Here is a 14,539-nt window from a genome sequence, read left to right on the forward strand (position 1 = left end):
TGAGAAGAACCTTAAAAGGCATGCACAGATTTGATTCTAACAGGTAGCAATTCTGTGCCCAGTCCTGTGTGACTCTGGAGGATCGCACAGCTTCTTAAAGCGACTCTGTGTGTGTGTGTGTGTGTGTGTGTGTGTGTGTGTGTGTGTGTGTGTATTCCTTCCCCCACCATGGGTGCTTTGTTTCTTTTGCTGCTGAAAATGGTGGGTGCACAGGACAGGAAAGTGATGTCTGGATCAGTTCCGCATAGAAGACAGGAACGCTGGCCCAGACAAAATGTAAATTTGCAAAAGAATCATTGGGAAGTACCCTTAACAAATAAAACAAAGCACAAGCAATCCTGCATCACAGCTGACTCCGTGGGAAAGGGTCCCCTTTCAATTCGCTCCACCTTTTCTGCTGTCCCTGGGCAGCCGGCATGCACGCACGACATTGCACCCAAGATTCCACGCTGTCAGCCTGCCCCTCTCAAAGGCTACTGGTCCTGGCAGCTATGTACTATCTCCAGTATCAGAGGCAGTATGCATGTATATACACCAGCTGCTGGGGAACATGGGTGGGAGGGTGCTGTTGCACTCGTGTCCTGCTTGTGGGTTCCCAGTCGACAGCTGGTTGGCCACTGTGTGTGAATAGACCCTTGGTCTGATCCAGCAGGGTCCTATACACAAGGCAGACCCTTGGTCTGATCCAGCAGGGCTCTTCTTATGTTCTAAGTCGGAGTGTACAAGACTGCTCATGCTCTGGGCATTGAAGGCAATGGCCAGCACTTGATGTGGTGGCAAAGTGTCCTCTTTTACAGGGCACAGTCCTCTATTTGAAAGGCTGCCAGAGGACTGTCCTCTGTTCGGAAGGCATCCTCTGTTTGAAAGGCTGTCTAGTCCAAGTCCAGTTTAAAGATAAAGAACCATCAGAAGGAAGCGCTAAAGGGCCTTGAAAGTTACCCACTAACAACACCTGGACAGTAGACTGAAGAGGCAGACACACAGGGTACCTGCCCGGACCCTAAAGTCATCCTCAGGGGTCCTTCTCCGCGAGCTCCTGCCAAAGGAAGTGAGGCAGGTGGCTACCAGGGGGAGGGCCTTCTCTGCTGTGGCACCCCGCTGTGGAATGAGCTCCCTAAGGAGGTCCGCTTGGCACCTACATTATATGCCTTTAGACGCCAGGTGAAGTCCTTTTTATTCTCCCAGCATTTTAACAGTCTATAAATAAATTTTAACTTGGTGTTTTAAATTTGTAATTTTGCATTACTGCTGTTTTTATCTGGTTGAGCTTTTATATTGTATTTTATATTATGGTTTTATACTGTTGTTTTATACTTTGAATGTTTTTAATTTTTGTGAACTGCCCAGAGAGCTCCGGCTATTGAGCGGTATAGAAATGTAATTAATAAATAAATCTATATAAATAAAAATGTAAATGTTCATTTGTTCCTAATCTAAAATCTCCGAAAGTTCTTCACCGGTTGCTTTGAAATTTTGACACAACGTTGCATTTGAATACGTGCGTGTTTTTATGTAACTATATTATATATGGGGACAAAAGTGTGTCTTAGAATTGAAGAAATAGGGTATATAAAAGCCCAGAGGCCTCCTCCAAGCCACTTATGCAAATAGGAGAGAAGTCATTGTGACATCACCAACCAGTAGGCCAATCCACTGCCTCTGCCTTCTCTCCTATTTCCATGTTCTCTCCTATTTGGCGCCATCTAGCGATGTTTCTCGGAACTGCGGCCCTCTATGGAAGTTCCAAGTTCTGAAGAAAGGTAACTGCCAGGAGATTCCGGCCTAGCAGAGGGGCCAAAACCCACTAAGCTCCTCACCACACCTGTGACAGGTAAAAACATTCTTTTTTTGAAAAACATTGCCATCTGTTGGACGTAAAAGCAACACATGCTATACTACATATTGTACAATTCCATTTCAATGTTTCCAATTTTCTGCGTTTTAATTGAAATATTTCGTTCGTTTTTAAATTTTTACCTTTGTTTTTTAGTTCGTCTTTCTTCCTTTTTTAATGTTTTGCAATCTATAATCTCCGAAAGTTCTTCACCGATTGCTTTGAAATTTTGACACAACGTTGCATTCGAATACGTGCATGTTTTTATATACCTATATTATATAGATGTCACACCTGTCACAGGTAAAAACATGTTTTTTTAAAAAAAGCGCCATCTGTTGGACGTAAAAGCAACACATGCTGGTAAGGCTGGAAGATACATAAGCAGCAATGAAGCTGTATGGCGAATTCTTTCATTTCCCATACATGAACGAAGTCCAGCTGTTGTCCACTTAGCAGTACATCTAGAAAATGGACAACGTGTTTATTTCACAGCTGCAAATGTGCAACAAATAGCCCTGAATCCACTGGCTACAACGTTAACTGCTTTCTTCATGTTATGTCAAAATGACGCGTTTGTGAAAACACTGCTGTATTCGGAAGTGCCTACGTATTACACATGGAATGCGAGTAGAAAATCATTTGAACGATGCAAACGAGGAGAGCGAGTCGACGGACAACCTGGCATATTCAAAGAAACTACGATAGGCAGACTGTACACCGTGCATCCCAATCAAGATGAATGCTTCTTTCTTCGCATGCTGTTGGTAAATGTGCCCGGTCCAACGTCTTTCCAGCAATTGAGAATTGTCAACGGTGTTACACATCCCACTTTCCGCAGTGCATGTCAAGCTCTGAATTTATTGGAGAACGACCGACACTGGGATGTATGCATTAATGACGCGTACAACACGTCACATCCAAATCAAATTCGTGCATTGCTTGCAATCATATTGACCGCCTGCTCTCCTTCATCTCCAACAGAGTTATGGGAGAAATATAAATCGCACATGGCTGAAGATATTTTCCGTCGAACACGCAAGGAAAATTCAAATATGAACATGGATTTCACACCAGAAATCTACAACGAAGCGTTGATAATGATTGAAGATTTGTGCTTAGAAATCACAAACAAAGTTCTCAATCAATTGGGAATGCCATCACCGAATCGATATGCTCCTGCTTCGTTCGATGTAAAATTGCGTCGTGAACAAAATTACAACACGGGTGATCTTTTGTCGTATGTGCAATCAAATATTCCTAAGCTAACGCTTGAGCAAAATGGCATTTACGATCAAATAATGCAAACTGTCAATAACGGGGTTGGAGAAATCTTCTTCTTAGATGCGCCAGAAGGAACTGGTAAAATGTTCCTAATTAGATTGATTCTGGCAGCAATTCGATCCCAAAATGACATAGCCTTAGCTCTTGCGTCGTCCGGAATAGGTGCGCCATTGCTACCAGGTGGAAGAACTGCTCATTCCGCTTTGAAATTGCCATTGAACATGCAATTCATTGAAACTCCCACGTGCAACATTTCCAAAGCATCTGGCATGGGGAAAGTATTGCAGAAATGCAAACTTATTGTTTGGGATGAATGCACAATGGCGCAAAAAAAATCGCTCGAGACTCTTGATCACTCATTGCAAGATTTGCGTGGAAACATCAGACCATTTGGGAACGCATTAATATTGCTTGCAGGAGATTTCAGGCAAACATTACCTGTAATTCTTCGATCGACACCAGCGGACGGAATAAATGCTTGCCTGAAATACTCTACTTTGTGGCGAGACGTAAAGACTTTAAAATTAACTACAAATATGCGTGTCCAGCTGCAAAACGATCGATCAGCTGAGATATTCTCACGTCAATTGCTGGAAATTGGGAACGGAAAGGTGCCGGTTGATCTGACCTCAGGACGAATTTCATTGCCTCATAACTTCTGCAACTTAGTGACGTCAAAAGAAGAATTCGTTGAAAAAGTATTTCCCAATATTCAAACCAATTATAAGAATCACGATTGGCTGAGTGAACGAGCTATTCTTGCGGCCAAGAACAAAGACATCTACGAACTTAACTATTCAGTCTAACATTCAAAGCGAGGCAGTCACATACAAGTCCGTCGACACTGTTGTGGAAACAGATGAAGCGGTTAATTATCCAACAGAATTTTTGAATTCACTCGATCTGCCAGGGATGCCACCGCACGTACTGCAATTGAAAATCGGCGTGCCAATTATCATGTTGCGAAATATCAACCAGCCAAAACTTTGCAACGGCATGCGGCTTGCAGTAAAAAAATTACTGAGCAACGTCTTAGAAGCAACAATCTTGACAGGACCTTTCAAAGGTGAAGATGTCCTCATTCCTCGCATTCCTATGATTCCAACGGATATGCCATTTCAATTTAAGAGATTGCAATTCCCAATTCGATTGGCGTTTGCAATCACCATCAACAAAGCTCAGGGCCAATCTTTAGAATTGTGCGGTTTAGATCTAGACACGGATTGGTTCTCACATGGACAATTATATGTTGCGTGTTCTAGAGTCGGCAAACCAGACAATCTCTATATCTACACAGACAATGGAACAACTAAAAATATTGTATACCCACAAGCATTGTGAAATTAAACATATTAGAAACGTGCGCTTTCTCTTTTCTTTCTTTTCCATTTAACCAGACTGAGCCACAGCAACGCGTGGCCGGGTACAGCTAGTAATAAATAAAGGGTCACCTGTCCACAGTCTTCCACATTATGGCGAGATGGACTGTATTCCTATATAAATTATAACAACTATTTCTAAATTTGCACATATACAGATAAATTAACATATTTTAATTTTAAGCAGGTCGCTGTTCTCGTTTGTCCTCTTTTTTGGTGATGCATCTCCTTTGTGGGGAGGCAATTCAGAAGTGTGTGTGCACACCTGGCTGAAGGCTAGCAGGAAAGGAAGAGGGAGGGGAAATGCACACACACACACACACACACACACACCATTGAGTCTTATGGATCCTGCCCTACAGTCAAACGTGCTCACAGCGGAATTTGGATCATGCTCATATTGTATTAAGTTTCTGATAGAGGTTTTTTTTAAAAAAATAAAATAAAAAATCTACTATATTTTTCCTATTATCCTATTTTGCAATTATAATAGAAATGCACACATTCCAAAGTCAAGTAAAGCTGGTCTTCCCAACAGTGGTAGAGTTTGATCTTCCCTCGTCCCCACCCTCTGACCTGGCTTAGGGTGACCGTATGAAAAGGAGGACAGGGCTGCTGTATCTTTAACAGTTGTATTGAAAAGGAAATTTCAGCAGGTGTCATTTGTATATATGAAGAACCTGGTGAAATTCCCTCTTCATCACAACAGTTAAAGCTGCAGGTGCCCTGCCCTCTTTTAAATCTGGTCACTCTAGTATAGCTCCTGCAGCTTTAACTGTGGTGACGAAGAGGGAATTTCACCAGGTTCTCCATATATACAAATAACACCTGCTGAAATTCCCTTTTCTATGCAACTGTTAAAGATACAGGAGCCCTGTCCTCCTTTTCATATGGTCACCCTAACCTGGCTTAAATGTTTTTCCCAAACCGCACCTTTCTTCTACTCAGAGAAAAATAGTAGAAGAAGACGAGACTGAAGACAGGAGCGAAAGACTTTAATCGTTACCGGAGAAGCAGCGTCACGGATTCCATCAGGCGACAAGAAGCCGCCCCTGAGGATGGATTTTGCTTCCATCCTTAAAGCAGCTTGAATACCTACGCAAGCCACAACGTGCCCTTAATCCCACAACAAAATCAAGTCAAAGAGCAATTAATATTCTCATACCTGTGGCCAGCTGAAGTGATATAGAGCCGATGATTTCTTTTTCCATTTTACTCCAACTGTGGTTACTTTCGTCTCCGTTCTTTTTCCTCAGCCCTTCTCTGGGCAGTGGTTTTCGGGGCACCAAGGTTCACTTTTGTGGGTAACCTGCACTGATTGCTGTTGATTTAATTAACTCAGCCTTCTCAGCTACTTGACCGAATCAGCTCAGGCAGGGCGCAATGGCCTCTGCTGATTCTAGCCATAAAATACATTTCCCGTTTGTGTGCGACTGGAAAACCAGAAAGGGGTGAGAGTGGAATCTATGTTTACACATCTCGATTGGCCAAAGCTATAAAAGATGATATATGGAAACCTCAAAATCCTATGCTGTTGGAGAGAAATAATGTGAGTGTATGAGGGTGACAGAGACAAATGTAACTTTTAAAAAGTAACATTTAAAGAAAACTGGGGGCAGTTTATTATCTGTTTAGGGTGCAACCCTATGCATGTTTAGACAGAAAAAAAGTCCTACAACAATGCTGGGAAATGTGGGACTTCTTTCTGTCTAGACATGCAGAGGATTGCACTCTTAAAATATCTATATCCCTCTTTACAGTCCCAAGAGGCAACCATTTTGGATTATAGGGACATTTGACAATTTAAGACACTGTCCTGGGAACTGCCACAAAATGGCTGCCATGGGAGGCATGGTAAAGGACTAGTAACCTGCCCAAGAGACGAAGTACAAAGCCAAGGTAGGGTCTAAGTCCCGCCAGGCTAAACAACTAGGGATGTGCTCTGCTTCTAATCGGACTGGCGAATTAGAAGCGGAGCGGGGTGCTTCGCCTCCCCTTAAGGCGGAGGCGAAGAGGATTGGGGGGCCGGCGGAGCGTGGCGAAGAGGATCGAGGTGAAGGCGGATCCTTCGCCTTGATCCGGAGCTCCGCCGGAAAGGTAAGTGGGGTTTACCGGGCCCTGCCGCTGTCACTGTCGCCCATGCGGCGACAGCAGCAGGGCCCGGTAAACCCCCCCTCCTCTCCCTTACCTGTCTCCGTCCGCGGTCCCTCGGCTTCTTCAATTAAGCCCGCGGTTCAACCAGGAAGTCTAGGCCGCACTTGTGGCCCAGACTTCCTGGCTGAACCACGGGCTCAATTGAAGAAGCCGAGGGACCGCGGACGGAGGCAGGTAAGGCCCCCCTCCCCCTTGGTCCCTTACCGGGCTCTGCCGCCGCCGTCGCCCGTGCGGCGACGGTGGCAGGGCCCGGTAACACCCCCCCCCGCCCTCCTCTCCCGGCCTTACCTGGCACCACTCCCCTCCACTGCGGAGCTCCGATTCGGAGCCAGAGCTCCGTGGCAAAGAGGAGCGGAGTATGGGTGGAGCAGCGCAGAGCGGAGCGGGCCGATCCGAAATTTTCAGATCGGCCCGTGGGGCGGAGTGGGGGGTCTGTGCACACCCCTATAAACAACTCCTTTGAACCTACAGTTGTCAGTATCAACAACCTATCCAGTGGAATTTTAGGATGTTTTAGGATGTTTTTAGGATGTTTTAATAATGTATACTGTTTTATAATAATGTATAAATTCAGTTTTATGTATTTTACACTTATTGTTGTTCCCTGCCTTGATCCGATCAGTGAGGTGGGTAAGAAATAAATTTAGTAGTAGTAGTAGTTGTAGTAGTAGTAGCATTTCACAACAATCCCAGCTGCCGTTAAGAAGCTGTATTCGTTTTCTTTTTAAAAAGTGGGAGGGACCAGGGCTGGCCCAAGACATTCTGCTGCCAGAGCCAAGGACAAGATGCCCCCCCTCCCATTCCATTTACAAAAGCTCACTGGACTAGCAGATGAATCTGTTTCAACACGAAGGTTGAGATAACATTTCCCACTAAACTTGAAGGCAGCCGGCTAAGAATAGCTATCTTGGATCAATCCAAGACCCTATCTAGTCCAGCACTGACCTTGTCCAGATGACACGCTAAGCCACGGTGGTGAAGCATTTGGGGCGAAACATTATGGTTTAGCATGTCATGTGAACCATTCCTAACCATAGTGGCTACATAACCACGGTTTAAACATGCTCGGTAACCATTTGCTCCAAAAGGGTTAGCGGCCTAACCATGGCTTGGAGTGTCATTTGGACAGGCCCAATCTCTCCCACAGTGGTCAAACAGATGCCCCAATAGAAAAAAAATACAAGCAGGACGTGAGTTCAACAGCACCCTCCTCTTGCATTTCCCAGCAACTGGTATTCCGAGGCATACTATCTCTGATCCTGGAGGTAATATATAGCCACCATGGCTAAGCATCATTGATAGCTTTACTCTCTATGATTTTTTTCAAATCTCCTTTAAAAGCTGTCCAAGTTGGTGGCTCACTTATAGTAGTGGATCTTGTTGTAGTGAATTCCACAGTTACCATCTCGTTGTATTGTGGAAGAAGCACTTCCTTTTATCTTGAAACTCCCACCATTCTGTTTCATTGGATGACCTCATGTTTTAGTATTATGATGAGAGAGGCGTACATATCCATTTTTTTGTCCGCTAGTCTGTTGCCAGGCAACAGCTCCCACTAAGTTCCTCAGAGGCAAGGGTCTCAGCTGATGAATCTCAGCCTGTGATGGAAGAATGTTCCCTTGCCATGGAGGGTGAAAGTGATGTCTACATTTTTCTGTCCTAGGACAAGCTTTGAAGAACTGGTTCTGCATATTTTAGCATGGTTCAGCTTGAACCAAGATTAACCGTGAAGAGCACCTATTGGCTAGTGTCCATGCCTTTCATGTTATTTAGAGGCTATCTTTCTGGAAATAGAATTGTTCTGGCAAGGTGTTTTTAATTTTATCAGAACATCTCTGTGTCTCCTTTAATCCGTACCCTGGCAACACCCCACAACCCCACACCCAAACTGCTGGAGGGAATTGCAGCATTGTGAGGAAATTGTGCATTGTGTTACAGATCCCAAGCCTTCTTCCTCCTCTTTTCCCCCCACCCCACCACACCAAGAACTACAGTTCCTGGGATTCTCTGGGGAGAGGACTGGATTTTAAGCGAGTTTAAGGGTTGTATTCCAATGACATTATTCTGCTAGTGCAAAGCTTCGACCACTTGTGGAAACCTTAGGCTGATCATATGAAAAGGAGGACAGGGATCCTGTATCTTTAACAGTTGTATAGACAAGGGAATTTCAGCTGGTGTCATGATTTGTATATATGGAGAACCTGGTGAAATTCCCTCTTCATCACAACAGTTAAAGCTGCAGAAGCTATACTAGAGTGACCAGATTTAAAAGAAGGCAGGGCACCTGCAGCTTTAACTGCTGTGACGAAGAGGGAATTTCACCAGGTTCTCCATATATACAATTGGCACCTGCTGAAATTCCTTTTTCAATACAACTGTTAAAGATACAGGAGCCCTGTCCTCCTTTCCATATGGTCACCCTAGGAAACCTTGATTTAATCCTTGCGCAAATATAAAATCCAATACTTTGATTCTTATTCCAAAAGCTGTTTCACAAGTCCACTTACTCGTTATGGTGTAATTACGTTAGATGCTACTTACAGTAGTTGTGTTCGTTATTCCGCAAGTCCTTGGACAACTGCTAAGTTTCAGTTTTGTCAAGAGGCAATGGTGTGGGTTTTTTGGATGTTCAGAGGCAACGAACGCACCAACGGGTGAAGGAAAGGAGTTTATTTAGCTGAAATAGGCTAATAAAGCAAAAAAAAAAGCAAGACAATCCTTTAAAAGCAGGAAGCATACGTCATTTCTACTGAGAAGCTTCTATGATCATAGAAAAGCTGAACTGGAAGGGGCCTATAAGGCCATCAAGTCCATCCCCCCGCTCAATGCAGGAATCTGCCTTAAAGCCTACCTGACAGATAGCTGCCCAGCTGCCTCTTGAAGGCCTCTAGTGTGGGAGAGCCCATGACCATGTACGAATCACCCCAAAAGAGGGCAAAGGGGGTAGCAATCTGCATGAAACTTGCATGTGCTTATATGAATAGATGCAAATTTAGAAATTATTAATTTAAAAAGAAATACAACCCATCTCACCATAGCGCAGAAGACTATGACAGCTGACCTGGCTTTTCAGGCTGCTGTCCAGGGGCTAACTGTGGCTGGGCAACCGTTCTTATGGTTATTTTTCTTTAAACCAGAATTTGACTTGAAACCCCATCAAATAGGGGAAGCGTTCAAACAGAGAACAGTCCTCTGGCACCCCTTCAAAGAGGACACATGGCCACCTTAGAAGGGGTGTAGCACATGCGTTGTCTGCAGGTCCCTGCATCTCCATTCCAGAGGAAGTCATGGTTGAAAGACACTTTTGCCTGAATCCTCAAGGACGTCTGCCAGTCAAAGGGGACACTGCTGAGCTAGGATGGACCAAGGCCAGATCTACGCCTGGTGTCAAATCATTAGGGTCCTATCCTGGCAATGCTCCCTCCCTCTGGTGCATTATTTATCCCTCGTTGGACACACAATGACATTTGTTGTGGGATTTTGGATAACGAAGAATGAAAAGCAGGGGATTACACTACGATTGTGGAATATGGAATGTGTAATGCACCCCAACAGTTATCGGTGCACTTCAACACCAGCATAAAGCAGTAGTGTAGATCTAGCCCAAATGTCTGACTTGGGGCCTTTCCACATGTCGTACCGAGGCCGCTTCTAAGCGACCCCACTGCGACCCCAAACCGATCGTCTAGCTTACCTTTGGAAGAGATGAAGAAGAGGCGTCCTTGCTGGCGCCGGCGCCGCCACCCACCTCCCTCCTCGCCGGCCGGCTTGGAGAGCTCGCTCTCCAAGCCGGCCGGCGAGGAGGGAGGTGGGTGGCGGTGCCGGCGCCGGCAAGGACGCCTCATCCTCGTCTCTTTTACAGGCAAGCTACACGATCGTTTTCGGGGTGCACTGGGGGCGGATGGAAGCGCCCTGAGTACGACGTGTGGATGTGCCCTAGGTATAAGTCTGCTTTATAGGAGAACCTTCAAACAACACCAACCACTTGCTTTACCAAAAAAAAGTTCCGTTCTCACCTAGAAGAGCTTATCCAGCATCTCAACAGCATGGTATTTATAGAGTGCTTTAGAGCAGTCTTCCTCAACTTGCTTACATCCTCTATATGGTTCAGACTACAAGTCCCATCATCCCCAACCATTGTGCATGCTGCCTGTGGCCGATGGGACTTGTCTTCTCAATCTGGAGAGTCCCGGGTTAGGGACTGCTGCTTTTCGAAGAGTGTTGCTTACATTGTCTCCGTAATCCTTACCACAGCCTTGCAAATCAGACTGGCATTATTATTGCCCATATTGAAGATGGAGGGCTGAGGGAAGGACAGAGGGCTTTGCCTACGGACACCCGGTGTGTGTGTGTGTGTGTGTCATAGCAGTGTCAAAATTCAGGCCAAGGCCTTCCTGATTCCTTCCTCCATCACAGCAGTACCCTAGCTGTCCCCTGTTATGGACCAATGACCTGGCACAACATAAAGCAGCTTTATGGCTTCTGGGCCAGCCCTACCATTAGGCAGAGCGAAGCAGCTGCCATAGGTAGCAGGCACAGTGGGGCAACAGTGAGGTGTTGCAGGACAGACCTGTACGCAAGAGTGCCTCTAAGCATATGCAAATCCCTTTTTCCATCATCGAGCCCTGTGTTTCTGTGATCACAGGTGGGGGTGGGGTGGGGTGCAGTTTAACCTACCTGAATCAGTAACATCACTTTCTTTGCAAGCAGGGAGTCCAGCAAAGACAGGCCCTTTCTTTTAAAGGGATGGTGCTACAAACCCCTTCCAAAACTCCCAGCAAATTCCCTTTATTCCCCCTAAGTAAACTCTTCCAGCTTTCCCTCGGCTGTTAAATGTCACGCTCATTTGCCCCGCTTTGACTCTGCCTTTTAAGAAAGCGCGTTGGAACGTACATTGATTTGTTATTTATCCAACTGACAACAAAGACAGAAAAAAAACGCTGTAATTCTAGGCACTGGGGAGATTGAATTCCTGTATCACTGTTAGCTACATTAACTTGCTTCCTGGATCTCAATTCAATTAGGACAGCATTCCCTAGCATTAATAAATCAATAAGGATGCCATTTTGATACGTGTATTTGAATGTCTTTCATTATATACTTCAGGGGCCAGGATTAAAGTTGAAGCCGAAGTTAATGGGACATGACAAGGCAGATCAGGTTGGGTAGGTAAGAGCTCTGGAGCAGTTAGCTGTAATTGCTTTCTGTTGCCAATGATCGCACCAGCAATACATGAGAACTATTTCATGTTGGTTACGGTACAGCCAGGGCTGCCAGCTGGGCAGGAAAAGGCCCAGCCTGGAAGGCTCCCGGACCTTTGAAAAAAGGTTTCATGATCTGTAGAAATCAGCAGGTGAAGCTTGTCATAGCTTGGGAAGTTTTCCCTAATGAGGCAAGCAAGGGCTTGCAGACGGGCAGGAAGGTGGATTTGGTCTTTATTTACTAGTATTTATTTTGAAATATTTATAAGACGCCTCTCAGGAGAAAACCTTCCCAAGGCAGCGTACAAAACTTAAAACCAAGAAACACAATAAAACAACAATAAAAACAATAATCAAATTAAAAATTAAGAATTAAATCAAGATGATACCATATACTCAACGACACCCAATAAAATCCTGACTTAATTTTAGGCCAAGGGAAATAAGCATGAACCTGTTCAGACGCCACACGACGCCACGGTGGTTAAGCGTTTTGAACCTTGCATGAGACGGCCTTTAAGGCTCCGATTAGCACAGGGGGGATGACAACAGCAAAGCATGCCTTCTGGGACATCCAGAAAGCGTACAATTCCCCCAACCACACCATTAGAGGCCCCAGAAAGCATGCTTTGCTGTCCCTTCTCCTGCACCGATCAGGGCCTTTAAGGCCCTCTTAATGCAAGGTAGCCTTGCGTAAGAGCGCCTTTAAGGCCCCGATTGGCCGGGGAGGGGGGGCGGATGGAGAAACACACAATTTCCCCAAGGCTGCAACAGCTAGGCTGATAAATGCACTTTCCGGAAGCCCTGGAAAACTGCGTACTTTCCGGAGGACCTAGAAAGTGCGCTTTACTGAGGGCTCAAGAGGCTCCCAAGCACTCAGCAAAGGGTCGCGTGGCCTGGCTCCTTGAAGTGGGGCCATGTGAACAGGACTCAGTGAGTTCACGGGGCAACCCCCACACCCCACGAGTTCTCCAAAGCCTATGTCTCAGAGATTCAGTATGGTGTAGTGGCTAAGGTGTTGGACTGGGAGTCGGGAGATCGGGGTTCTAGTCCCCACTCGGCCATGGAAACCCACTGGGTGACTTTGAGCCAGTCACAGATTCTCAGCCCAATGTACCTCACAGGTTTGTTGTTGTGAGGATATGTTGTGAGATTATGTGCTCTGCCTTGAGTTCCTTGGAGGTAAAAAGGCGAGATATAAATGAAATGAATAAATAATAAATAAATACGTCTTGCTGCCTAAGACAAGTGACAAAATCTACCCACCCACCCACCCGCTGACCCACTTCCATTCCATGTACAGAGGTCAGCAGACTAGTTTAGGGATCACAGGGAAAACTGTGTGGCACATAAAGCTCTGTCCTCCACTGCTGCTGACTGCCCCCCAGTATCTGCCACATGAAGCAGTTGCCTCGCTTTGCCTAATGGTAGAGCCGGCCCTGCCAAAGCCTCTATTTGCTCCAGGGTGGATAAAAAAAATCAATGGTTTGTTTGTTTTTTTAAAAAAAACATATCAAAAAAATCCATTTAAAAAAAATTTAAATAGGATTTTTTTATTTAAATCCGTTTGTTTTTTTTAATAAAATGCTTTTTCAGGAAAAATCTATCTAAAGATAGTTTTCTATTTAAGATACATTATAGTCCAAAGGTTATTCATCATGAAACAAGGATTGGTTTTTAATTATGTAGCATGAGGCTGTATATTCATGCAATGTTTAAATTTTTTGGTAAATGAACTCCATTAATCCATTCACAATGTCATGCTCTTCCAGAGGTTTCTGTAAGATTATTGGGCAATTTTTTCTATCTAGAAGATATTATCACAGATGCTTGGCTTTACAGTGCTCAAAACTGTGGATTTGTGTCTGCAGAGATCGCAATCCCATGGTTCCTTTGCAAATCTATGTACACAGAATCAACCCCTTACCTCTTAAGTGCTAAATTTCAAAAAGTTCAATGAATGCAGTGCACTTTTTTTTGGGGGGGGGGAAGTCACATGATTACATCGAGTCTTTCTGAGGCCTTAGCTAGACCTAAGGTTTATCCCGGGATTGTCCCGGGGTCATCCGTGTTCATGTAAATGACACACAGGATATCCCGGGAGCAGGCAGGGACGACCCCGGGATAAACCTTAGGTCTAGCTAAGGCCTGAGTAGTGATTTAAATCATGATTTAAATCATGATTTAAATCAAATTGATTTAAATCAAATCCACCCTGATTTGCTCTAAAAGAAATTCCCAAGGAAACGAAGAGAATAACAGTTGTATGAGACACCTAGCACTGGCCTTTTGATGTCTCCTGTCACAACAGGCCCATCTCATTGTAATGGCTCTCTGTTCTCCCTTGGCCTCCCCATCTCAAATTGATTAGGACACTCCGGATTGCCAATTGAGTGACTCAAAGCCTTGCTATCCATCCATTCCCTTTGCTGCTAAGTTCCTTAAAAAGATATGAGCCGAGCCATTTATCAACGTGACTCCCGGAGACAATAAAACAGGCACCTAGCAAAATGCAGAATTCATCTCTTAAAGGTCTTAAAAGCATTTCTCAATTATGAGTGGCCTGGAGGGAGTTATTCCTTGTGCATCTAGGGATAAATAAAGATGGAAAATAATAGCATATCAATAATATTGCAACAGGGCTCTCTGTGCACATAGCGACATATTTTCCCCGTCTTCCCCAAGAT

General features: G+C 44.8%; 1 protein-coding gene across 1 annotated transcript in view; it reads left to right on the forward strand.

Annotated features, from left to right (window-relative positions):
* Positions 1 to 6,519: 6,519 nt before the first annotated feature.
* Positions 6,520 to 14,539, forward strand: part of TMEM50A (transmembrane protein 50A) — a 127,788-nt gene continuing 119,768 nt past the window's right edge. The window contains exon 1 of the mRNA XM_063139945.1: positions 6,520 to 6,532. The gene's annotated coding sequence lies outside the window, so the exon portion shown is untranslated. The remainder of the gene's footprint in view (positions 6,533 to 14,539) is intronic.

Source organism: Elgaria multicarinata, chromosome 13 (genome assembly GCF_023053635.1).
Source record: "Elgaria multicarinata webbii isolate HBS135686 ecotype San Diego chromosome 13, rElgMul1.1.pri, whole genome shotgun sequence".
Lineage (NCBI taxonomy): Eukaryota > Metazoa > Chordata > Lepidosauria > Squamata > Anguidae > Elgaria > Elgaria multicarinata.